The sequence below is a fragment of the Dermochelys coriacea genome, chromosome 8, assembly GCF_009764565.3.
Source record: "Dermochelys coriacea isolate rDerCor1 chromosome 8, rDerCor1.pri.v4, whole genome shotgun sequence".
In the NCBI taxonomy this organism is placed as follows: domain Eukaryota; kingdom Metazoa; phylum Chordata; order Testudines; family Dermochelyidae; genus Dermochelys; species Dermochelys coriacea.
This window is the reverse complement of record NC_050075.1, coordinates 45,963,459-45,990,919: the sequence shown is the minus strand read 5'-3', so window position 1 is coordinate 45,990,919 and position 27,461 is coordinate 45,963,459. Positions and strand designations below refer to the sequence as shown.

General features: G+C 41.1%; 1 protein-coding gene and 1 long non-coding RNA gene across 13 annotated transcripts in view; both read left to right on the top strand.

The window, feature by feature from the left end:
* Positions 1 to 27,461, top strand: part of DNM3 (dynamin 3) — a 307,097-nt gene that overhangs the window by 145,275 nt on the left and 134,361 nt on the right. The window lies entirely within an intron of this gene.
* LOC122455441 lies at positions 251 to 27,461 on the top strand. The gene is made up of 3 exons (XR_006273648.1): positions 251 to 261; positions 1,188 to 1,197; positions 27,306 to 27,461. It is a non-coding gene; the product is annotated as an uncharacterized LOC122455441 (long non-coding RNA).

The window sequence follows — 27,461 nt, the reverse complement described above, 5'->3', positions numbered from 1 at the left end:
ATTTTAAATTACCCATTTAAAACCACCTCTGTGTTGTGGGTTTTTAATATGTTCCTGACAAAGCTGTTAACTCCTTTTGAGTCACTTAATGTGCTTTAGTTTCTTAAGTGGAAGGTCACTTTCTTGGTAGGTCATAGAATGAGTGATCTTATACTACATTTTTCAAGCATTATAGTAGTACCATGAATTCGTCCTGCAGTCCTTCCAGAGATGGAGACAAACTTTCATTTTCATGACTCTTATCCTCTTACCAAGATTTTTGTCATGCTTGCACAGTTGTCCCAATGAGATCCTTTTCCACAAGCTTAAAATATTCTTTGATTTTAACTTGGAGGGAGCTAAGACTCTTGGGAAATCCAGCCAACTTCTTGTTTTTGATGCTAATACCAAGAGCAGTATTGTCGAGAGTACAATGTCTAACCCACTGTCTGATATGTTCTCCCTGTTACGAGCTGGCAGGTCTCCACAAAGTGTGAGCAGCAACATGGCACTATCCAGGGCAGAGCAGCTTTGGCTGCAAACCTCAGGAATGTTTCAGTCTTGGATATATATGCACAACAACGTCATAGTCTTCCCTCTATTTATAAAGCACTTTAGGTTTATTCAGCCTCTAAGGAGGAATGCGACTGAATGAAGTGGCTGAACTACTAGTTAAAATGTGCATTCTCTCATTAAAAATAGCTACTATACTGGAGAACTGGAGGGTAACAAATATTGAATCTATATTTTTAAAAAGCTCCTATGGGTGATCCAGGGAATTACAGACCAGTAAGTCTTATGTAGGTACTTGGTAAACTGGTTGAAAAGATTGTTAAAAATAGATTAGTAAAACACATGGAAATCATGATATGATAGGGTCTAACCAGGTTTCTTCAAAGGAAAATCATGTCTCACTAATCTATTAGAATTCTCTTGAAGTGTCGGAGTAGCGGATAAAGGATAACTGGGTGACAAAATGTATTTAGACTTTCCAAAGGCCTTTAAAAAGGTCCCATGAATACTAAAGACATTAAGCAGTCATGGGGTGAGAGGCAAACTATTTTAATGGCTCAAAGCTAGCTAAAGAGACCGGGAACAGAGTAGGAGCATATGGTCAACTTTTGTTGTGCTAGAAGGGAACAGCAGAGTGCCACAAGGTTCTGTACAAAGGCCAGAATTTAATATATTCGTGATCTAGAAAAGGGGAGGAGTGGCAAGGTAGCAAAATTGACAGATGACACAAAGTTACTTAGGTTAGCCAAGCCCAGAGCAGATGGTGAGGAACTTCAGAGGTGAATGGGCAACATGATGGCAAATGAATGTTGCTTATGTAAACAAATGTTAAGTAATATACATTGGAAGGAAAAATTTAACAACTCAAAATTATCAAGGTCTAAAATAACAGCGTCAACTCAGAGAAGGACCTGGGCATCATTATAAATCAGTAGTTTACCTTAATCTGGAGTATTGTGGGAAGTAATGGTCACCACGTCCTTTAGAGAAGCATTATTTGGTTATTCATATCTGCTTCCTGAGGGGTTTCTTTTACCTTTCTGTGAAGCAACTGAGGCTGGTCACTGTCAGAGACAGAATACTGGATTAGACTGGCCATGAGCCAGTCTGACAATTCCTTTGTTCCAAGGTCTCCTGCTTCACTCTGGCCTGCTAAAACTTTGGAAATACGAGCCCCAAACTCCATTGCCCCTTTATTACTGTTTGGCTGCTGCATTTTATGGAAAATCCAAAATTTTGAGTCATTTGGGTCCTTTATTAGGAGGGCACATTCTGGAGAATTTTGTTTGTTCCCACCCTTGAGGTGTGGGAGGTAGATACATTGACCTTGACATCACCAAATATTGCGAGATTTGTGACAAAATCCTGGGAGTTGTCAATACTGTTTTGTCTTTGAGCAGTGCAGAGTATTGAGTTACGGATCACCTCTATTAAGGACTCCTGTGTTGAGGCTGTGTAACTGAACACACTTAGCATCTTTTCTTTAAAAGAAAATGGAAATTTTTTTAAAAGTAGCATTTATTCAACATTAAGGTGAAGAAATGAAACACTAGCATGTCTGAACAGTCCAGTCTTAAGGGGCATTGAATGGGTCTATCTTTAATAAGACTTGGTGCCTTTCACACTGCTCCATACACTCTGAATAAACTTCAAAGCAATAGCCCTCAATTGCTTTGTTCTTGTGAGCAGCACAAATGACTGGCAGGCAAGTTGTTAACTTATAAGCACTATACCTCCTACTCCTGTTCCCTCCCTGCCTGCATTCTCTGCCCCTCTGCTCACTCACTCCCTCTGACACGCTTTCCGTTCTTCTTCGTTATATAATTGACATTCATTATTGCCTCATGTCTGCCACTCACTCCTTAACTCTCTATATTTCCCTCCCTCACCCCACTCTTTTGCTCCCTCTTCCACATATTCTACCCCCCCCCACCCACTTTCAATGTGTGCATGTGAGAGATGCATGCTCGCAGAGAGAGGAAAGGTGGAACCTTGTGTGGAACCATGCTTCCCAGCCAACACTAGCCAATTTTTATCCCTCACTTCCTTAAATATAGAAATCCCCAGGAGAGGCCAAACTGTTGCTTTAAGCATTCTGACTAGAGTGACCATGCATCGTTTTGTGTCCTGTATTGCTCGGTATTCTGTTGTCTTTGTAGGTGCTCATTTAAGATTTACAAATGCACATTTGTGAATGCCTGAGCAATGTATGCATATAACCAATGTGTGTGCACAAATAAGGAATTTGCATGCACATGTGGAAAATTGGGTTTCTACCTGGCCTTGTGCTCACTGGTATTTGCATGCTTAAATTTGGTGCCTGCCAATGTGTGTAACTGTGTACACCTAGCTCTGAAAATCTGGTGCACTGACTTTAGATTGTCAATCTTTGTATGGAGCTGTCAATTATCTAGCACAGTTCACTCACTGGGCTTTATTTATAGCACTTTCTAAACATGTTTTTAATAATTGAATGAAGCATGTAGTTTGCCCTGGCTTACTTTGTTGCTATTAAAATAGACCTTATTTACTTGTTTTTGTTGTGGCTTAATCAGTTGGAGGCTTCCTGTCTAGTGGTCTGTCACATCATCCTGCAGTGAAAAAGCAGGATATGGAATAGCTTTGACGTTTCCTTAGTCACTGCTTGCTTAGACACAATACTCAATTAATGGAGATGCAAAATTAGCTGACCGAAGTTAATTTTCAGAGTACTGCAGTAGATCATTACATGCCCTGGATTAGCACTGTTTTTCATTTTGTACGCTTATTATTGCCCCAATCTTTGCGTTAGCCCTAAACTGAGTTAGTGTTAAACTTCAGAGCTCTTTATAAAACCCAGATGTTGTGCAGCTGAATCAAGCATTCTCCTCCCCTTCTCAGACTCAAATGATTCACTCCACTTACCACATCACTGAAAGATCATTGTTTCTCTAATAGAAGATGTCACCTCTGCCACACAAGTGATTGTAGTATTCAGTAAGGCAAAACAATTCGTCAGTAAAAGGAAATGGACCATTTCAGTGAGTATACTGGGATGACATTTATCTGCTAGCCACAGCAAAATTAAATAATGGAGAAACCTGTAGTATATTTTCTCAGTCCATTCTAGAAGAAGTTTGTTGAAAGTAGAATTTACTGGGCAGCAAGAACAGCTCATAGTTTATAGAAGTTTCTAGTTAAGAATCTGGTGAGAAATATTATTTTTTTTTATTTGGGTTTACACTGCTGGCTTTGTCTTATTAGAAATCAAACCCCACAGGATCATATCTTTGATGAACATTCTTTCTTCTGCCCATCAGAGAGAGAGATTGTTGTTGCTTTGGATTTTGTCTGGCAAAATTTGCATTGCAGCTATTTCTGTGTTTCAGTAACATAATACGCTCTGGGGGCAGTTCTTGGAGATCTTTGGCTCTAGAGAATACCAGTCACGTGGGAGCAAATACATGATTTATTACTTAAACACATTTTCAGTAGTAATGCCTAAAGATCTTTGAAATGGGGGGAGATTGGAAGGGGTTCCTTACAAACTGACGTTGAACTAATATTATAGTGTTAAGAAGGCGATCAGGTAATGCAGTCATTATGAACCACTCAAAACAAAACATCCCTGCTCTTAAGTATTTTAAAGTTTTTCCAAGTGAATTCTGTTATAGTATCCATTGGGTCAAGGTTATGCAATATTGCTTAAAACCACTACAGTCCTGAAATCCATTTATTCTTGTGTCTGTTGCCTTTGGCAGTACTGCTTTATCTGAAATGTCTGCACTCTCTCACCAAAACTACTGCACGTATTGTCATTTTACATTATTATCTTACTTTTGATATGAACTTAACAGTGAATTGGTTTCTGAAACGTGGAGACAGTGAGTACTTCCTTGCCTGAGTATGTATACTGACATTGAGCTTGTTCTGTGCTACAGGGAGATGCATATATTTGAGGAGAGGTAATTATCAAAGGACTTCATTGGAGCTGTATGCGTACAACTCCATGCAACACTTCGGAATTTTATTTCTTTCTGGAAACACAGTGCAGTTTATTTTAAACTTTTTAATTCTAAGGTTGTGATTTTTGATGACTGGTAAGTAAGAGATTAACACATAGGACTAAGGTTTCAGAGTAGCAGCCGTGTTAGTCTGTATTCGCAAAAAGAAAAGGAGTAAGTACTCCTTTTCTTTTTGCACATAGGACTAAGAATTGGGAGAGTTGAGTTCTGTTCCTGGGTCTTCCACAGGCTTCTGGTGTAACTTTGGGTCTGTCAGTTAGGATGAAATTTTCAAAATTGAGTGTCTGTCTGAAGTTAGTCATCTAAATCCATGTTAGGCACCTAAATAAGTGCTGTGATTTTCAGAGATGTTAAGCAGCTGAGGTGTTTGGAGTTTTGTATTGAGGGTCCTGACCAAGCACTGGAATCTTGATCATAGCATGCCATGCCATGCTTATGCTAACACAAAACAAACAAACAAAAGTGCATTTACCACGGATTCAGTAATGTGCCTTACTTAACCTGCAAGAAACCCACATTTTAATAGCAGTGAGGACAAAGCCTAAGCCATGCTCTTAATAACATTGAGCAATCACAGCGTGCATCCATGGTATGTTTCTTGGTGGCTGAAGGCAGTCTGCCATCAGCATACCCATGGGTGTTCACCAGCAGCCTACTAACACATACCTTGGTAAGGTCTATTGTATTGGTCAGCAAACTTTATCTTGCCCTTGAATCACAATAAAAAGCCTTTTCAAATCAATTATGTAAATCTCAAACAAAGCAGCCTACCAAGTTTGGTAGTTGGAGAAATGGAACTGCATCAGAAGAGAAATTTGAAGGGCTGTAAATAAACCTTTTGAATGGCCTGTTGTATTAAAAAAAAGTGAATAAAAATCATATCACATCAAAAGTAAGTGGTACCAAAATCCTAACTAGACAGCCTGGGCATCCAGCTAAGCTAGACATGGCACAGTCTTGCACTTGCAGAAGAAAATCAGAAAAATAACAGCACACTTCTTTAGGCTACTTTCTCTGTTTCTCAGCCTCTCTCCTGTAAGCATTGCCACATGCCTAACGTTCCTCTGAATCTCTAGTACCACATATGACTCTCCTCCTCCCCCACGAACTTGCTCTACAGACCAATCGACTTTAGTCTCTGAGCTCTCAGAAGTGGGCAGGCGTGAGTTTGCATTAATATTTTAGTTATGGAGTCTTAGGAGGTCTTTGCACAGACATGCTAATGTTTGCACAGGTGCCATATCTTGGGCAGCAGTTTAATTTCTGCCCGCCAAAACTCTTTAATACGTTCCAGGTTTATTCAATAATATGTGAACCTCTGCTTCTGTCAGTAAACAGGCTATTGTCCGTCTCTTGTACCTCTTAGTATTTTATTTGAAAAGCTCTGAATTTCTGATCTTCCCTCCCAAGTCTCAGCAATCTTCCCATTCTCTGTCACTGATAGAAAGTGGCATTTTCGCCAGTCAGGTAGGTAACCGGGGAGTTACCTTTGACTCCCCACTCTGACTGCACGCATCCAGACTGTCACTAAAGCTTACCACTTCTTCCTTCAAAGCAGTTTCAAAATATGACCTTTTCTTCCCATCTAGCTAGTTAAAACTCTCATCTCGGCCCAAACCATCTTATGTACATTAACCCTCCCTCTCCCTGTGTGCCCCCCCCATTGCCACCCAGTGCCCCCATCACATAACCCTTCAAGCCAAAGCAAATGCATTTGCTAACAAAATCTTGCTCACCACTCCTGACTGCACAATCTCTTTAAATCCTCCCACTATGTCCTCCTCCACTGTTTCAAGTGTTTTTTATCTTACCCTTCATGCCCCTCATGACTCTGCTCCTCCCTCTTGTCTTTTATAATGCCCATGCCCTCTCCTCTGTGTCATTGATACCAGCTGCTATTGCTCTGTGTCTGTTCATCTCACAAATGTCTTTACACTTTCTTCCATGGCACCACTTGTTCACGGACCACTCTCTTCAAACTGAACTATAATACTGCTCTCCTCTGCCCCAAAATCCCCACTCAGGACCCACTTCTGCCTCAACGCTTACAAGAAATCAGCCCCTGTCGAATGGCTAGGTCGATGGGCAGCTGGGGTTAGTTGATATTTATTTATGTGACAAATTTAAAGGTATCAAATGGATAGGTGTGTATTTGGCAATCTTGCCTCCACTATTGTCTGTTGCTTGTGTTCTTAGAGGGCAGGATCTGCCTTTGTGTGTAGAGTGCTTAACCTAGTCAGGTTCTGTTCTTGATGAGGGCCTCCAGGTGCTATCGTAATAGAAATATTTAGTAGCATTTTGAGCTTGCATGTGCAGTCGCCTGATTTCACACACAGGCAATGGTTTTCTCATTTGCTGCGCCAGTGTCAGATTGATATGTAACTATTAGCCTATCAAAAAGATCACTGTCATCATGAATGGTGGGGGAGCTGAAGTGGGCTTTAGTTCCCTCTCTCCACTGGGCCCCACCCCGTGCTCCTCCTTTTCTCCTGAGGCCCTGGCCAGGCCGAAAGCTAGAACTGGGCCATGGTAAGAGTTGCCCAGGTAGCCTGGGCCACTATGGGGAGCCCCGGACCCTCCACCTGCCCTGGTTAATGTGCCAAGGGGGTGGGGACATGGGCTGGCAGCTGCTCTCAGGCACTAGGGTAGGTGGAGAGTCTGGGGCTCCCACAGCAGCCCAGGCTCCCTGGATAGTTCTTACACCAGCCCAGCTCTGGCTTCTGGCCTGGCCAAGGGGCGGGGCCTTGGGTAGGAAAGAGGAGGAGCAGGGGGTGGGGCCACAGTTCTGGGGTCCCCTCCCCATTCTACACAGGTCCTGGAGCTCCTGTGTGGGCCTCCAAATTGGCTGGAGCCCCTGGGCACAGGCCCAGTGGGCTCTTGTGTTAATTCGCCATTGCCCACAGCCTAGTGTGCAGAGCACTCTCCTGAAATGTGGAAGACCCAAGGTCAAATCCGTTCTCCTCCTCCGACAGAAACAGGGAATTGAACCTGGGTTTCCCACATCCCAGGTGAATGCCTTAAGCACTGGGCTAAAAACTGTAAGGAGGGCACCATTCCTTCCCCTCCCCCAACCTACTTTATGAATGGCAGCTAAATTCTGGGGGGAAATTGTTGACTGAAACTGTTTGGTGAATTTGTGTCAAATTTACAAATAGTTTAGAGTCAACCAAAACTGCATTTTTCAATGAATAAACTTCTCACCTGAAAAATTTCACACCTCTTGTGTTAATCTAGCTGCCATATCTTCACTAGGATTTTACCTAATTTTAATGACTGTTAGCTAACTCAAGGTAGGAATTCCTCTCTTCTTCTAGTGAAGACAAGGCCTTGGTTTCAAAATGATTATTGGGGGGGAGGGGGTGTGTATGGGTGTTTTTATATGCTTCTCTTGTTGGCTTGACATAACCTGAGGTGTGTTGATTTTCAGGTCACGTTACCTAATCACTCAGCTTTGTGCTTGGTGAAAGCGGGTGGATTGAGATTTGTGGGCTGAGGGAGTTTTTTAGTAGACATGTTAATTTTATATTTTATTAATCTTTTCCATTGATTTTTAAACTGTATCAACTATGGAGGTGTGTATAAAGTAAATAAAAATAAATATATTTGTGTGTGTGTGTGTGTGTGTGTGTGTGTAAACGCAGTTAGCATTTAATCATTTGCATATGCATAGGTCTGATTGTACTTTTATGAAGGATTTACTTGAACAAGTTACAACACACAAGTGTTCGCATCTCCATATACAAATAGTTCTCTCCTTATTCCTGTGCTGAAGAGTCTTTAAAGTCACAGTTTGAATCCAGATTTGTGGGAGAGATTTGTCAGTTGACTGTCTATGAAACATTGCATGAAGGAAAATGGAAACCACATGCATTTCACTACACAAAAATCTGTTTTTCGTTTGTCTTTTGTTGCATTATATTTTCTACTAGTAGGAAAGAGACAAACTGTTAAATGGATGGCTTAGGGATTTGAAATAAAAGGCAGTATATTTCATACTAAAGAAAAAACTGATATTTGATTATTAAGATGCTTTTATATAGTATTTTGTAGAAGAGGCAGGCTTTATAACCTGGGAAATCCACAGTTTCAAGTCTTTGATGATTGCATTGATATAGTAAACTTTGAATTCTGTTGACGTCATGTGTAATATAATCATACTATTCTAGTAGTAACTCCTAACATTAAAGTTGAGATAATGCTTCTCTGCAGAACCCGTGTATTTATTTAAGCTTTTCTTTAATTAAATAAACAAAACAAAAAGCCAACAATGCATACTACCCCACACGGTCTGGTGGAGTTATAGAAAACCTTACTTTTTTCAGAAAATAGTCCCGCAGATTTACTCCAGGTTTTTTCAGTTATTTGAATTTCTGTGTCACTCTAACGCTTTTTTGGGGGCAGGAACTACCTCTTTGTTCTGTGTTTGTCCAGTGCCCAACACAACAGAGACCTTGTCTGTGACCTGATCTCCTTCATGCTACTGCAAGACAGACAATAATAATACAAAAGGAAGTACATGCAGGAATGTTTTGAAAGTTTTTGTATATGATACATGTTAAAGCTTCTAATTTGGGTATGAAAATGTTGCTTTCTTAGAGTTAAAGGGCAAGTGGTGAAAACATTTTTGTTGTTTTTTCTGCCTGTGATGCTTTCTTGGAAACAGTACAAAATGGACCTCTTTAATGGGAGCTGTTGGGTGCTCAGCCTAAACATAGACTTAAAAGCCTAACTTTATCCATTGTGTTAAGCTGCTGAAGATGCCCGCCAAAAATGCTATCACGAGCATGACAAGGAGGTCTCTGCATTTGCTCAGACGATTCAAATTAAGTGAAAACTGGAGAACTACTTAGGCTCAGTCCTAAACTTCTGGTGTTCATCATTAAATCTGTCTCATTGAGAAAGTAGTGTAACAGTCCAGAGCACGTTGTGGGCGGTCAAAAATTCTTCTGCAGTCACCAGCCACTGCATGATTAGTTGATTCTCAGCAGCAGTTGCTAGAACCCTCAGGGAGCTTCTCAGCTTTTGCATGCAACTATTATAAGTTTATTGAAATTTGTACTGAGCACGAGAAGGACTTTTTGATGAAATCCTAGTGTACATTTTACACAGCAGAGGACTTCACAGAGAGGCACTAAACTTGCAAAAGCAATTACAGTGGGTTTTGGAGATACTTGACAGATTGCATGCTGATGATGATCTTGTCACAGTTTTAGTGGAAATCAGGCTTGAGATAATTAACAACAAAGAACTGGAAGCGCACAAGGGCAGAATTAAAAAACTATTTGGAGAAGCTATTGAATTTAGCCAATGTAACTGATCCCGAATACAAGGTCATGGAAATTGAATGCGGAACAGGGAGAGAGACTGAAATGTAGCTGATGGAACATAATCTGGAGTTCCTACCTTCTTTTCTAGCATTTAAAATTAAAGATCAAGATTTCTAAAAGGAGATCAATATTTCTAAAAGGAGTTTTTGTTACATTTCATTGTATTAAAATTGTGGAAGTAAAATCATGGCAGACAGGACAGTTGATTTTAGAGTTTTGTTAGTTTTCTTAAAGAGCCAGATTCCTTTCTATTGAGTTTGCCATGAGTAGAGTATGCTGCTATCCTTTTGGAATTGGTGTGCTAGAAACTTCGTAGTAGGCTAGGTGCTGGAAAAGCAAATAACATTGTAAGAGTGTATTGACACCTAAAGGCAAATGCACAAGAGAGATTGGCCTGATGAATAAATTTGCTTGGGTTATAATTATTGTATCCTTGTGACTTATTTACTAAATTCTATGCTTTATATTTTGAACAATATTTGGCCATCTTAATTTTATGTTTGAGGAACAAAAGATGCTTCCAAATACCCTAGTTAAAAAACAAACAAACCACACAACCAGAGCTCAGGCCAGATCTTCACCATACTAATTTGCTTGTGTTGTATCCCCGTCCCATAACCTTTGTCTGTTTGTCTCTTTAGACTGTACGCATGTCAGAACAAGAATTGTCTTTTTCCGTGTCTGTACAGCACCCAGCACAATGGAGCCTGATCCCAACGAGAGCTATTGGATGATACCATAATATAAATATTTATTTCAGATAATGGCATATGTTTTATGGTTCATCTTATAAAAACGTGTGTATTTTGTTTTTTTTTTTTGGAGTTTTCCACTGTGTATCTCCACTTTTTGGAGGGTGGGGAGTTTTGGGGTTGGATAAAATCACAATTCTGTCATGTGCTCTGAAATTGCTCATAGTTGCAGTTAGCCAAAGATAAATATTTTTGTATGTGGAAAGTTTGAGCTATTTGGACTTTTTTGAGTTATCTGAAAATGTCGGGGAGAAGATTATTTTTCACCTGTTAAATATTTCTGGTGCTTTTTTGCTTTGGCTTGTAATTCAAAAAACTCTTACGAGACTTCATACTTGGCTTGTGCTCTGAGGTGTTGACTGACTACTGCCTTTGCTAGGAGAAAACTCAGTCATAGGCTTTTTTAAAAAAAAAATAGTTACCATTAGCATCTATGTAATGTTTGTTTCATTTCAAAATGATGTACCATTGTTATAATTATCTGAAATTTCTTATTTGTGGCTATTTGAGAGACTATACTTACATTTAAATTATTGTGCAATCATTTTAACAACCACTGGTGTTTTGTATAAGCCTTAGTATTCAGGAAAGGGCTGATAGAAAGTTCTTATACGACAGGGGTGGCCAAACTTACTGGCTCTCCAAGCCACATATGACAATCTTCAGAAGTTTGAGAGCTGGGGCATACGTGCTGGGAGCCAGGGGTTGGGGCTTCAGGTCTGCTCCTGCTGAAGCCCAAAGCCCTGGCAGGTGCACCCTGCAGGGCTGAAGCCCCCCCGCACACACACACACACACTGGACAGAAGCCCCTATCACACCACCCCACTGCAAGCCAGAAGTCCCGAGTTCCCCCCCAGTATGGTGGGGGGGGGCTCCACAAGCTACACTTTAATCGTAAAAGAGCCACATGTGGCTCATGAGCTCCTGTATAACGAGATAGTTTATGTAAACATCTATGTAGTTTGGATATTTTCCTCCTGCTGCTAGTCCTTAATATCTGTTCATTACAACATTAGCTTTCCACTTTATAACATTGTATATTGATTTCTAAAGTTATGGTGTTAATTTATACAATGTTGTTACAAATGCTTCAATGGATGCTGGGATAAATGAGGAGAGAAGTATCAAGTTATAATGGAAGGGACAACGTCTGACCATTTGAGAATGGATGGCCTTACCAGTCAGGATGTCTGATCTGACAATTTACTCAGACTCTACAACATCCTAACATCAGCTACCCATAACTCAATCACCACAAAATACCCCCTTCCTCCACCTTACCCAGACAAACCACCATGGTTCACCGAGACCTATGTCAGTAGAAACCAGAGGGCTGAAGTCTATTAAGCAGGTGGCTCAAGACTCTCAATTACCACAAAAGGAGCTGATGAAAGCTTATGCCATAGCTGAGATGAGGCACAGAGATCATTCCTCTCCTATTCCAGAACATCTGCAAAACATCAACCTGTGAAACTCTTCTAAAATAATGAGTTGTCTAATTAAATCCAGTGTGTTTCCCTGTAACTATAGACTCGGTTGCTTTCTGCTAGAAGCTACTATCCTGTATATCTCATTAGCTACTTGAATTCATTGCAGTGAGGGATTGGGGGTGGGGTGGGAAGCTACAGAACAGCAGTATAAGAACATTAGATTATAGGAATGGAGATCTTGAGTAATGGCAAAATCTGAGTGAGGATGCAGTGGGAGGAAATTTCAGAATTCACCAATGTGGATATATTAATGTGAATGTTCAGAAAAACAATGAGATCTATTTGGTGGGCAGAGGCTGTTGTGGCCCACTGGATAGGGCACTATACTGGAAGTCAGGAGACCTGCCTTCTTTTCTCAGCTCTGCCACTGATGTGCTTTGTGACGTTGGGCAAGTTTTTTCCCCCACCTCTGTTTCCTTTCCCACCCTTTGTCTTGTCTGTTTAATCTTTGGGACTGTTTCTTACTCTGTGTTTGTATAGTGCCTAGCACAATGGAACTTGGATATTGGCTGAGGCTTCTTGATGCTAAGGCAAAACAAATAATAAATAATAGTGAAAGAAGGTAGCACAAGACACTTAAAATTAGGCTGGAAAAAGAAGTAGTATATATCAAGAGAGGTGGAGTGCATGTAACCTAGTTGTTTAATAGGTTAGCTCCAGCTCTAGTATATCTGATTCCATGTATAGCACTAATATATTTCTGTACCACTTGTCCTCCAGGTTCAGGTGCAAGGCTTTGCTCATAATGAGAACCAAGGATCTTGCATGCCTGGGTCTTGAACTATGTTCATAAGCTGATGTTCCTGACTGCTCCTTTTTCTTCATGGACAGTCTTAGCGCATATAAGGAAAATAATGTTTATGCAGATGTCATCTTGAGTCACATCTTCTCCATTTAGAAGCAAATCTGTCAGTTTGAGTAAGGTTTACCTCCTATGCATGTAGGATCTTAAATACCCATTTAAATCAATGCATAGACTTCAGTGGAGTTGGATCAGGCCCAGTTCATAACTCCAATTCAGTCCTCTTTAAGACTTACGGTCTTATGGCATTCCTGGGTGGCCTCTTCTGCATTGTCTGGAGTTTCTGTTTTATGGTATTTTAGAAGTAACCTCTAGAATTGGTGTCAATACTTTCAGTTTTACCATTGTTGTATTATTTAAACCAAGGCTTTCTCTTTGAATAATTTTTATGGATTTGATATCTAGTTGTGATGCTCTGCAGTGTTATGTTGGAGAGCTGGTTTTGATTCTGTCCCCTCGTCTTGCTTCTCTGGACTAACTGATTATATAGCAAAAACTCACTAGCTTGTAGTGCCATGGTTTGTGCTTTTGCTAAGCCACACAAGGCTGGGCCTGGATAGTGCTTGGATAGGACACCTGCAAGGGAGAGAGTCTGAGGAAACCATGTATCTCTTGTTCAACAAAATGCAGCTGTTGTCTAATCTGAGGCATCTCTTTCCGTATGGAAGCTGCATTTATACGTATCGCTTTCATATATTTTTGGTATCTTTAAATAAAAAGAATAAAAACTTACAGTAGATGCCAGCAACTAAAGTTTAAATTCCTTTTTGATAAAGCTGTTGCATATAATAATGTAAGAAAAAAATTCTTTAAATACATCATACTAAACAATGAACCTCCTTAGGAGCCAGGAAATCGGAAACTCTGGCTGGTTTTTGGAGCCTTAAGGTCTTTAAAACCAAAATGAAGTAAAATTTATTGAGGATGTTCTCCTTGGTCTACTTGCCCTGAGGGAAGTACTTAATATTATGGACCATGCTATTTCTCAATAACCTCTCCATAGCTTTATCAAGGCATCCCTGGTTCCCTTTTTAGAGTACAGCTGCTGTCTCTCAAAGTGTTTTCTCTTGTGTTAGTTCATCCTCTGTCCCAAGACGCTTCTCTGTAGGTTTCCATGAGGATTAGTTCTTGACCTTCTATTTTTTCTCTACCCCTTCTGTCACTTTTTGTATCTTAACTGCTAATTATAAGCATATAAAGTTCATCTTTGCATGTTTATGCCTTTGGTTATTTCTGTCATCATTTACCATTTTGGTTTGTCTTGCCCAAGTTAACCTGTGACTGTGGACGTGTCTTCCCGGAATGGGTAGACAGACACATGCTAGGTCTGCTTGAATTAGCCTGCTAAACATAACAGTGTGGCTGCATGTCCAGCATGCTTGCTGGTTTGGGCTAGCCACTTGATTAGGTACCCAGGGGTCAGGTGGGTAGCCTGAGCTGCCATCTATGCCACCATGGCTACATTGCTATTTTAATGCACTATTTCAAGCAGAGCTAGCATGTGTCTGTCTACCCATGCTAGGAAGCACTGTGTAGACATACCTTTACCCCAGCGATGACAATCACATATAGAAACCTGATTGTGAGGGTAAAATGTAATGGATGGCAAGACTATAGGCTTCCCAACGCTACTCTTGTCACAATGAGTAATATTGAATGCTACAACTGTTTTCCTGGTCTCAGCTATTTCTTGCACACTTGCCCCAACGTATCACAAAGAGAAATATTACGGAATGTAGCCATTTCTTTAGTGAAGGCCTGTGCAGGGGTGTTCACCTCACAACAGCCTAGGAGCAGTTAATGAGGCTGAAGTGAGACCAAATAACCAAACAGGCCACAGCTGAGGGAAATTAGGTGGCCTAAGTAATGCCCTGAATGATGATGGAGCCCAGCTGGGAAGGAACAGGCGGGGCTAGGATAAAGCTTGGAAGCTGGCAGTAGATTGAGGCTGCCATGAGGGAGCCTGTAGCCATTCTCTGGACAGTAGAGAAGGGAAGAAAAGGGAAACCAGCTAGAGAGGGTGTAAGAAAAGGCTCAGGGAAAGGACAGCAAGGTTTAAGATGGTGTGGACCTGGGCTGCTGATTAGAGAGTCCCTGAGCTGGAACCTGGAGTGGAGGATGGGCTTGGGTTCCCCTACCAGCCACTGGAGAAGTGACACCATTAAGGGGCAGTGGATCCTCAGAGCCCTGGAAGGAGAAACTACAGTGGCTTGGCTGGAGGGCCAAGCCACGAAGCGGGAGCAGAAAAGAGCAAGGCACAGAGACCGTGATAGAGTGCAACTGCAGAAGGGGAGTCGGCCTGGCAGAGCTAATCCCCAGCCACAAACTGAAGGAGGCTCTAGCGAATGACAAGGTCTTAGCCTTATTTCTAGAATCCATAAAACAAAACCTTAAATCAAGAAAGATAGGTCTGACTGAAGTAGATTTTTTTTTCTACCGAATGCAAAATGAGTTAGAGAAGGGATTCCTGAATTATGATACCTCAAAATGGAAGTTTTTGTGCAAGGCCATAAAAAAAAGCATACCTTTTAACCATTTTGTAACCTCCCCCCCCCCGAAAATCCCAAACCAAGTCTAGGGGCTATATAACTTAGTTAGCGGGACCTATCTAGTTAAGATCTAGTGTACAGGACCAAAGACTCTTAGTACTTTTAGAAGTAGTAACATGAAAATGTCACTTCAGCTCCGGGCTTAGAAAAAGCTGTTGAATGACTGTTGGAGAGCTAAGGTTTTCTTAAACGTGTGTACCCCTGTTTCTTGTGGAAATAGAGTTCTAAGTGTAAACTGATCCCGAGGAAGCCTGGTCTATGACAAAGGGATAATTTTTCTACCAATACTAAATTCAATCAGGTAAGCTATTTATAAATTAAGATACATTTTTAAAAAATGCTATAACCCCAGGTAGAAGATTCTTCTTACACTTTTTTCCAGATCCCAACATGCGAAAATGGGAGGCAATTTAAATTGTTGAGTTCATCTAGTCATAAGGGGCACAGGGGACAGAGTTGAATCTTGTACTGCTAGCCCCAGTAACCTTCTCCTGAAGATTTCCTATGGTATTCAGTCTGTATGGATCTTAGGAGATACTCAGAAGGATTGCAGAGATAGGTAAAAGGTGTTTGGAAGAAAACAGAGCTTGCCACAGTAGCAGAGAGGAAAGGCAGCAGAAAAGATGCAGGCTGGCTGCTGTCAGGGTGGAAGGATAATGTAGAAGGGAGGGCAGAGGAGTAGGGGGCAGTAGAGGAGAACATGCAGAGTCAGTAGAGCAGGGGGGCATGCCACTTCCTGCAAATGGCTTGGAAGGGGTGACATTGCAAGACTTTAGTTACTCTGTGGGGAGGAGCCCACTCCTCTGTAAGTCTTAAAAGCTCATTGGGGTCTTTCACAGCTCCCCCTCCCCACCCACTGGAAGTCTCATTAGGCTCAGCAGACCGGCAAGAACCTAAATAGCACTGCCTAGTGATCCCGATTCAACCCATGAAATGGTTGAGCTTTCGATGACTTGATGGGATGAGCGAATGCGTTAGAGGAACCCTGTAGAGAGCTTCCTAAAGTTTTTAGTGGGTGTGTTGGAGGTCCTCACATGAGCTTCCTAACAACTAGACAAGGGAGTTGGTATTTTGTTACATAAGAATGGCCTTACTGGGTCAGACCAATGGTCCATCTAGTCCAGTATCTAGAACCGTGCATAGATACAAAATTTGTATCTGCATCCGATCCACAATCTGCAAACGTGGTCTGTGGATATAAAGTGGATATCTACAGATTTGCAGGACTTTACCGGTAAAGTCCTATCTTCTGACAGAGGCCGATGCCAGAGGCTTGAGAGAGCATGAACAGGGCAATTTATCGAGTGTTCCATACCCTGTCATCCAGATCCAGCTTTTGGCAGTCGGAGTTTAGTTACACATGTGGTGTTGTGTCTCTAACCATCTTGGCTGATAGCCATTGATGGACCTATCCTCCACGATCTTTTGATCCCAGTTATCATTTTCACAATAGCCCCTGGAAACGAGTTCCACAGGTTGACTATGCGTTATGTGAAGTAGTACTTCCTCACATTTGTTTTAAACATGCTGCCTATTAATTTCATTGTGTGACTTCTAGGGTTCTAGTATTATGTGAAGGAATAAATAATATTTCCTTATTCACTTTCTCTACACCATTCATGATTTTATATATCTCTATCGTATTCCCCCTAAGTTGTCTTTTTCCAAGCTGAACAGTCCCATTCTCTTTAACCTCTTCTCATATGGAATCTGTTCCATACCACTAATCACTTTTGTTGCCCTTCTCTGTACTTTTTCCTCTTCTAATGTATCTTTTTCTGAGGTGGGGTGACCAGAAATGCATGCAATATACAAGGTATCATGGATTTATATAGTAGCATTACCATAATTTCTGTCTTATCTATCCCTTTCCTAATGGTTCCTAATATTCCATTAGCTTTTCTGACTGCTGGTGCACATTGAGTCAATCTTTTCATTGAACTATCCACAATGAATATATATATATATATTGCCTGATCAGTCTAGAGAATGTGAAGGTATTTTCTGTGAATTAATTTGAGCACACAAGGAGCAATGCCTTTAGGCTTTTATTAGGTAATTGAACATCAACCCTGAGAGATTGTAAAGTTGCATACTGTAGAGCCCTGTAGTTGTCCACTTGGTATTCTTACTTGCTCTTCAAACTGGCTTGAACATGTTGATATGAACAATGTGCATTCTGGATCAAAAATGTTGATTCTAATGTGGAAAAAAGTAATTGCTTTTCCTTTACTTCAGCATCATCTGCAGTTTCTGTAAATGCATGATTCTGGTCAGCGTTAAAGGATTTGCATATTGACACTGAAATGAGGGCATCTAAACTACCTGGTACAGGCACAGAAATCTACTGCTGCTTTAATACTGCTTTTACTCCTTATATAATACTGCTCAATTCTGGTTTCGATCTCCATTAAGAATCATTGTAAATTCTGCTGTTATATAAAATCCAGGATGAATTGTAATGTCAACAGCACCACTTAAGATCATATATGCAGAACATACATTTGTGTACCAGTTTCCACCAGGAATGCCAACTCTTATTTAGCTGAAATTTAGCCTATTGAATTAAGTCTGAATTCTAGAAGTGGCAACTCACTCTTAGCTCCATCCAGGCTCTCCCCCAATCTCTCAAGGAAAGTTTAAGAACTCTTACACCATGTAGGGTGTATAACACAGGAAGCAAATTGAGGAGAAAATATACATGCATGGAAAGATGGTGCATAGTGGCTCATGTTCTTCTCTTCAGTGTTGACTTTACTCTGAATCCTTTTTTAGGTTAGGGTTACAGTTTGTGTTGTTCTTTTACTATTGCTTCCTCCTGTTTGTCCTGCTGAGTCAACACATCTCAGAGGGAATAAGCTGGAGTCTATTCCTTCTTTTAAAAACAAAATCGTTTGCCAAGTTCCAGTTGGTTACCCCTGTGCAAACACATCAAAGGCTAACAGGGTTGCACAACTGAAGTTGGGCACATATCTTGGCCTTCAAGATCTGTATTACTGATGGTCATATGAAGTGGGGGTGGGGAAAATCCAGTTTGACTGTCAGGTTCCAGATTGAGTTTGCAGGACTGGAAGGTAGAATTTTTTTTTTTAACTTGCAAGATGTGAGCCAAATTGATCTGGAATCAATGAGAGGTTAAACATGGAACCCTACAATATCATTTTGCAACCATTTTTCAGAGCTGAACTGCACTTTAATTATCAAAACCAACAGCTTCACCCAGAAATCAGGCTGTAACCAATGCAGGTAACAGAGCACAGATGTGTAATGGCTGTTTGTGCTGAGTGATATTTGTTAAGAAGGCAACTGCCTTCTGCACTAGTTGCCATTTCTGATTGCATGGGATTAAATAGTCAAAGCAATGTAACTGCGAGGTGACGGAGGCATCAACAACATTAGTGAGGGGATGACTGGAAATTTGTGTGGGGCGGGGTATGTTTACATTTTTCTTTTAAAATCTGTTGTGTTAAATCTATGCCATATCTAGTTGTTGTTACAAGCGAGGTATGCTGCTTCATGTTTAAATGCGTACATAAACTGTAATCATTTCATAACAGTGGAAGGGAAATAAGGGTGGATTATTCATTTATGTTGAACTGTTGTGATGAAATATAAAAAAATACAACAACGTTGTTTACTCTAGGTTGCAAGTAAATATTAGATTTTTTTTAAAGCCTAAATTGATTTCAAAGCAGAGGACTAGTCATTATTCGGAGATAGGATTGTAACATCAAACATAATCTGGCCAATCAGCATACAGCTTGTTTTAGTTTTTATATTGCTGCTATTTGTGTGGAAAGCTGAATTTTACAGGAGTGACATTGCAACCATGAATGAGATTTTCTGAAAATGTTACATCCATAAAATATTAAGGAGGTTTTGGCAGCTAGTTGTAGGTTCTAAGGGGATACTATAATGTAATTTATAGCAGTGTTTTGGGAATGTACTGTATATAAATATTACATTAAAATTATGTTAAAAGAACATTTATTTGCAAAGTCAAGCACTCAAAAGTCAGGAAATGCCAGATTTATGGTAATCAGTGCAACCTTAATTCTGCCCCCTACTGTGTCCATCTTGTGGATTGAATGAGACGGGTTCTGTGGAAAAAACAGTATGTGACTATAATTAAAGACTGTATCATAATGCATATGCATTATGATGGTTGCATAGAATTAGGGTTGCATAATCAACCATAAATCTGGCATTTGCTCCCTTCCAAGTGCTTGACTTTGCAACTTAATTTAAGTTGTTTCAACATTATTTTCCTAGTTTTTTAAAAGAAAAATGTAAAACGAATTCTTGTGTGTGTAATTGTGACACTCCCTCCTCTCATGGCTCATCAGCAGAGTCTGAACTCTGAACCTTAAACATTGCAGTGCAGTCTGCTGCCAAGTAAACTATAGGACTAACTGCATTAGCTGACAGCAGGAGAAAGCTGTTATCCTAAAGGGGGAATTAACCATTGGCTCCAGGTGCTGGGTCCCAGAGAGTCTCTCTTCCTGCTAGAGAGATGGGGAGAGAGAGAAGCTGAATGGAATTTCATGGGATGAAGAAAAAACTGTAGCCTGAGGGGCCATCCCTCTGCTGAATCACAATGGCTTGCTGCAAATAATGGAGGTGTGAGAATTTCTTAAAGAAAAAGTCACAAGAATCATAAGTGTTAGGCAACCTTAAATATTAGGGATTCCTGTCAGCTCCCCCTATGATTAAAATGTTATGCATATACTGTACATTTACAAGATGAAATGGGTATTATGTAAAGCATAAACTGGCTGAGAGAGGTTTTGACTCAATGTCTATTCAGTAAAACCCCATGAAATTTATCAGGCAGTTGTTCAAAAATGAAACCAATCTTGCAAAAGCAGCATCACATGGAGAAATTCACATATTGTCCAGACCTATAATTCTTGGGTCATGAAACGTTTTGCTGCCTAATATGCCCTGTATGTTGGGCAAAATTCACCCCCTCTGCTGCCCTTATGGTAAAGGCTACATCATGATGTGTGATTTTAGAGTGACTTTGAAATGTAAGTGGAACGTAACTGCAGCGTGGGGTTTGGTACTGAAGATTTGCAATGAAGTGGTTAAAGATGCATGGCCTTCGACGTGGTACCTCTTAATGCATCACCTAAACTTTGTTAGCATCTTGTGTAACTGCACACTGATCATAAATGAAATGTAAAGCTGATTTTGCCAAACTATAAATGGTATAGCATCTAAGGAAACAGGTGGTTTTGATTAGTAAATTTTCACTAAAATAAGAAAGCCTGTGGTCCAAGGATGGGAGAGCAGCAACGGTGGCTTCTTGCCACCTTTTTGCTTCCCCTATTCTGGTGCTCTAAGGGCTTGTCTACCTGGAACACCAGTGTGTGGCAAGTCAGGGTGTGAATCTACAGTGTGCTAGCTTGCCACACAGTAATGTCCCATGTAAAAAAGCCCCAACAGCAGAGAATAGCAGAAGTCCAGACACACCCTGGCTGAAGTCAAGCCCCGTATACTAGGGGCTTCAAGGGATATGGTGCATGGTTATTATACCAGCCACATGGGAAATTCCTAAATCGGGGTATTCCTAGGTAGCTAGATATGCCAGCTTTATGGACTATTTCTCCAGGTACGGAGGCATAAATGGATCATAACATTATCTAGCCCCCCAATATGGTTTTTTACTCTTCTCTTCATCATCCTCTAAGACAAATCAAAGCAAGCCTAAAAAGAGTGCAGTCACCTTTCCCTTGAAACTGTGTGATTGTGCATCAGACTTGTACTAACTGCACTAATATGATTTAGTTGACATTGAATTAATCTTGCCAATTTGATGCATGTAGTAAGAATAATGGTCACTTCTACCCTTACTCTGCCATCCTATAAGTATAAATGTAAATTGAGTTTTTTTTACTGTAGTTTCACTAATGTTCAGTCCTAGTTATGTTGCTGCTAAACCCGTGCCCCATTCCAAGACCGCGAATGCTCACACACAATTAATCTCACACATTTATGAATGCCAAAGCATGGAGCAAAATGAAAACAACTGGAGGAATGTATAAGGGGAATAACTGGACTGTATCCAGATGTGCATGTGTAAAACATCATCCACTGACTCCTCCCCCATATCCTGTCTGAAGAAAGGAATTTTTTTCAAAAATAAACTGGGGTTATTTGAAAGAAGTTACGGGGTCTGTCTGAAACCTAATAGGCAAGGCTGGGTTAGTGGTAATTAGGTACCTTCTTTCTTCCTCTATTTTTAACTCATTCTATACCATTGAATTTAACAGCTTCACTTCCATTTTCTGTGCCTGTTGTCCTGACCTTTGAGAAATATATTCAAAGGATGTGGTGGGGAATAAAATCGCAGATGATCATAAGAAGGTTTCTATGAAATACACTAACTTCTGTGAGTAGCGGTGGGCACCATTAAGTTCTCAGTGAGAATATTCAGTTAGTAAAAGCTGGGGGGGAAGGGGGAGGTAAAGGGAAATTGGAGAGAATTTAGAGATAGACCTTATTGATTGAAGCGAGGCGGAACCAGCCGTTCCTTATGCTCTCTTTACAGGCAATGGGATAAAAATGGAGGTAGCAATCGTGTCCTTACTCAGCTATAACTGAGTCAGTGACCTCCACTGAAGGACAGTTGTGGTGTATGCAGTGAGGGCTGGGGTCTTTCTTAACATCTGCCATTGCAGACCTCATTTTCTATCAGAGATCGGTGTTTAAAAGGGGGATGGGAATGAGCAGCAAAGGGGTAGGGGTCGGAAGGGTAGACTGGGAAAAGCCACCCTGTTGTTACTTTAATAAATCTATCTTTTCCCTAACGATTTTGAGGCACTTCTTGTATTCCTTCTATTTAGTAAATCCTATATCCCATCTTTAAATAGTGATGTGCTCTCTCAGCACAAACTCTTTTCCTAGACATTTTGTAACACTTTATTTCTCCCTAAATTAAAATAGCAGGAACCTTGGCTGAATTTCATGAAAACACCCTCACAAGCTTTTTCTACTGTCTGCTGTTTTTTTTGGATCTGTACCCAAATAGGATGAAAGAAGAAAAGAAATTGCACTGAATCTTCTTAAAAACTGGAATCACTACACGGCAGAAAGAACTCCTAAAGTCCTCACTCCGTTCCTAGCCCTTGCCTCGGCAAAAATCTCATTGAAAATAACTAAGTGAGGTCTTCAGGGTTTGGCCCACAGAAAGAATAATTACTCATTCCAGCTGCCTCCCTCCCCCAAAAACCTCTTACTGGTGACTATTCTGCTGTGTTGACCTTATGTTTCAAGAGCCCAGGGCTTGAATTTCATCTCTCATCTTAGTGTTGTTTACACTAAAGAGATTCTGCTGTTAGGATCCTGACGAAGGGGTAGCAGCTAGATATTTCTAATGGGAAAAGGATATACTATCTGTACAGAGATGGTAAGAGTCACTCTTCAAAAACTGGGTGAAGACAAAGGCATGATACTGTGTTCACACTAGGTATAACATTGCCAGACATGTTTCAGAGTAGCACCCGTGTTAGTCTATATCTGCAAAAAGAGAAGGAGGACTTGTGGCACCTTAGAGAATAACAAATTTATCTGCACATAAGCTTTCCTGAGCTACATCTCATTTCATCGGCTGCATATAGTGGAAAATACAGTGGGGAGATTTTATGTATACAGAGAACATGAAACAATGGGTGTTATCATACACACTGTAACAAGAGTGATCAGGTTAGGTGAGCTATTACGAGCAGGAGAGCCGGGGGGGGGGACGACGACCTTTTGTAGTGATAATCAAGGTGGGCCATTTCCAGCAGTTGACAAGAACATGTGAGGAACAGTAGCTGGGGGGGGGGAGAGGGAATAAACATGGGGAAATAGTTTTACTTTGTTTAATGACCCATCCTCTCCCAGTCTTTATTCAAGCCTAAGTTAATTGTATGCAGCTTGCAAATTAATTCCAATTCAGCAGTCTCTCATTGGAGTCTGTTTTTGAAGTTTTTTTGTTGAAGAATTGCCACTTTTAGGTCTGTAATCGAGTGACCAAAGAGATTGAAGTGTTCTCCGACTGGTATTTGAATGTTACAATTCTTGACGTCTGATTTGTGTCCATTTATTCTTTTACGTAGAGACTGTACAGTTTGGATGGTATCCCCTGAATAGATATGTGGACACAGTTGGCAATGGGCTTTGTTGCAAGGATAGGTTCCTGGGTTAGTGTTTTTATTGTGTGGTTGCTGGTGAGTATTTGCTTCAGGTTGGGGGTGCTGTCTGTAAGCAAGTTACCTACTACAGGACAGGCCTAACAAAGAAAATAACAGAATGCCACTAGCCATCACTTTCAGCCCCCAACTAAAACCTCTCCAACGCATCATCAAGGATATACAACCTGTGCTGAAGAACGACCCATCGCTCTCTCAGATCTTGGGAGACAGGCCAGTCCTTGCTTATAGACAGCCCCCAACCTGAAGCAAATACTCACCAGCAACCTATCCTTGCAAAATCTCCCCACTGTATTTTCCACTACATGCATCCGATGAAGTGAGCTGTAGCTCACGAAAGCTTATGCTCAAATAAATTTGTTAGTCTCTAAGGTGCCACAAGTACTCCTTTTCTTATTGCCAGACATGGGGCCGATTAACAGAGTGTATTTTAGAATTTGGTGTCCATGTTTCCATCAGAATACAGTGAAAGCTGTTTCAGACAAATGCCCATATTCTTTGGAAAAGGAGCCCCAGAAGTTCATCTGACAATCCTTTGTACTTGGAAAGATTTAAAAAAAAAATTGCCACAGCTCATCATGTTGATACAATGAAGTTACAGCAGCGCCTGAAGTGAGGTGACATTGCCATGGCAACATCACATATTGTATAACAGCACCACACCATCGTCAAACTGTAGAGGGGAGAGGTAGTTTTTAAAAGCTTTATTAGATTTTTTTTTATGATGCATCTCATACATTTCAACCTTGAGGTTGCCAGTTTATCCAGCTTAGTCTTTCAGAACAGAAAATAGTTTAGAACAGTGGTTCTCAACCAGGGGTATGTGTACCTCTGGGGATACATCAAGATTTTTGCCTTGTTTCACAACAGACTACACAAAAAGCACTAGCGAAGTCAGTACAAATAAAATTTCATACAATGACTTGTTTATACTGCTTTATATGCTACACACTGAAATGTAAGTACAATATTTATATTCCAATTGATTTATTTGATAATTATATGGTAAAAAGGAGAAAGGAAGCAAATTTTCAGTAATAGTGTGCTGTGACACTCATGTATTGTTATGTCTGATTTAATCGGTGCCGACTCCATGGGTGTTTTAGGGCTGGAGCACCCATGGAAAAAATTTAGCGGGTGCTTAGCACCCACTGGCAGCACCCCTGGCACCTCCTGCCCTCTGGCAGCCTTGCAGATCAACTTCTCCCCCTCCCTCCCAGCGCTTCTTGCATGCTGCGGCTCAGCTGTTCCGTGGCATGCAGGAGGCGCTGGGAGGAACGGGGGACGGGGCACGCTCCGGGAGGGGGTGAAACTTTGGGGAAGGGGTGGAGTGGGAGCAGGGCCTAGGGTGGAGTGGGGGTAGAAAGAGGCAGGTCAGGGATGGGTCCTTGAGGGAAGGGGTGGAGTGGGGGTGGGGCTGGGGGTTAAGCATCCCCAGGGAAAATTAGAAGCTGGTGCCTGTGTCTGATTTTGTAAGCAAGTAGTTTTTAAGCAAGGTGAAACTTGGGGGTACACAAGAGAAATCAGACTCCTGAAAGGGGTACAGTAGTTTGGAAAAGTTGGGAGCCACTGGTTTAGAATTGCTCAATTCTTCCATATGGGGGATCTGCATGGGACATCTAGTCTGGTGTCTCAGCATGTACTGCCCACTTTCCAGTGGGGCCTCCAGAACAGCAGCAACTAGATTAACAGTCCAGTAGCCCCCACAGAATGAGTAGGGCCTTCTTCAACTGCACTCAACTAATAGGGTCGTCTGCAGCTAAAGTGAATTAGTGAGCCGTGTAAAATTTTTACCTAACACCACCGTTGTTCGTTCACATTTTGGTGAATTTGTGGACTAAGTTTCAGATAATCCTGGACCTGGTATTGGGCTGCCATTGATGTGGAAACATCAAAACTCGGTGTTTGGCTGGTTTTGATCTGAAACCAGACAAAACCCACTGGTTTTGGTTAATTTTTTTTAACTCAAAACAAAATAGAGTATCAGCCTAAACAAAAACCAAACGAAAGGAAGGAAGGCAGAGGAGGGGAAAGGGTTGTGAAAGTCATGCAAACTGTAACCACATGGCCAAAGTAGTCAGTCCCATGTAACCTGCAGAAGAATTATTTTGGTTGTAATGTACAAAAACAAAACAAACAAACAAAAAACCCTGCAGGACACCCCCACCCCCAAGTACTAGTTAATTATTATTGCATACAGTCCTGAAATGACTGCAGTGTTGTTTGGACTAAATATTACGAAAGAGGGTTTGGTGACATGCTGAAGATTTGAGTTCAAATTCCACTGTCACGCACAAGTGAAAATGCATTCGGTCTTAATCAGGCTGGTGCTATGCAACACCTCAAGCACAAGGCTAGAGGGAGGCAGCAGCTCATGAGTGCTGATCCTGTCTCTGCTTCCTACTCCCTGTGTGACCTCAGGCAAGTCACTTTACTTCTGCTGAACTTTTTGTCCTCAGTTACAGGAGGATGGTGTCTGCCTGCCTTTCAAACAGGGGATATAGGGAAGTGGAGTGCAGGCACCCCCCTCTTCTCCTGAATGCAAACGTAGCGTTCCCCCTTTTCCTGCCAGGACTTTTTTCCCAGCCTGATTTCACAGTTCAGTGCAGCTGAGAAGAAGAGCCAGAAAGGAAGATGAGTGTTAGTAGGAGAATCCCTGGACACAGTCAGAGAACCACTAAGGAGAGTCCTAGCACCAGCAGGTGAGCTGCTCATGAAGCAGCCAGAGAGGGTTGAGAGCTCTGCCCTCCTCCTTATTACAAATGGTCCTCTTCTTGTACCTCCATTTATTATTGGCCAGCTTCTAGAACACATTTGTAGACTGACTCATACTACAGTGATTATTCAGCAGTATCGGCTCCTCTTCTTCGAGGGTCTCTGCGTTCCCACTTATGGGATTTGGTGCCTCTGTTGTCAAGATGAAACTATAATAAGAACATAAGAATGGCCCATCTGGGTCAGACCAATGGACGGTCTAGCCCAGTGTCCTGTCTTCCAACAGTGGCTGATGCCAGATGCTTCAGAGGACATGAACGGAATAGGGCAATTTTATTGTCCAGTCCCAGCTTCTAGCAGTCAGAGTTATAGGGACACCCAGAGCCCGGGGTTGCATGCCTGACCATCTTGGCTAATAGCCACTAATGGACCCAACTTCTATGAATTTATCTAATCCTTTTTTGAATCCTGTTATAGTTTTGGCCTACACAACATCCCCTGGCAAGGAGTTCCACAGGTTGACTGTGCATTGTGTGAAGTAGAACTTACATTTGTTTTAAATCTGCTGCCTATTAATTTCATCAGGTGATTCCTGGTTCTTGTGTTATGTGAAGGGGTAAATAACATTTCCTCAGTCACTTTCTTCACACCATTCATGATTTTATAGATCTCTATCATATCCCCCTTTGTCATCTCTTTTCCAAGATGAACAGCTCCGGTCTATTTAATCTCTCCACATATGGAAGCTTTTCCATGCCCTGAGTCATTTCTCTTGCTCTTTGTACTTTTTCCGATTCTAATATATCTTTCTTGAGTTTTGGTTGTACTATGGATTTATATAGTGGCATTATATTTTTTGTCTTATCTCTCCCTTTCCTAATGGTTTCTAAGATTCTGTTCTCTTTTTTGACAGCCACTGCACAATGAGCTGATCTTTTCATTGAACTATCCACTAAGACTACAAGAGTGCTAATAGCTAATCTAGACCCCCATAATTTTGTATATATCACTGAGATTGTTTTCCAACATGCATTACTTTGCATTTATTAACACTGAATTTCATCTGCCATTTTCTTGCCCAGTCACCCAGTTTTGTGAGATCCCTTTGTAACTCATCAGTCAGCTTTAGACT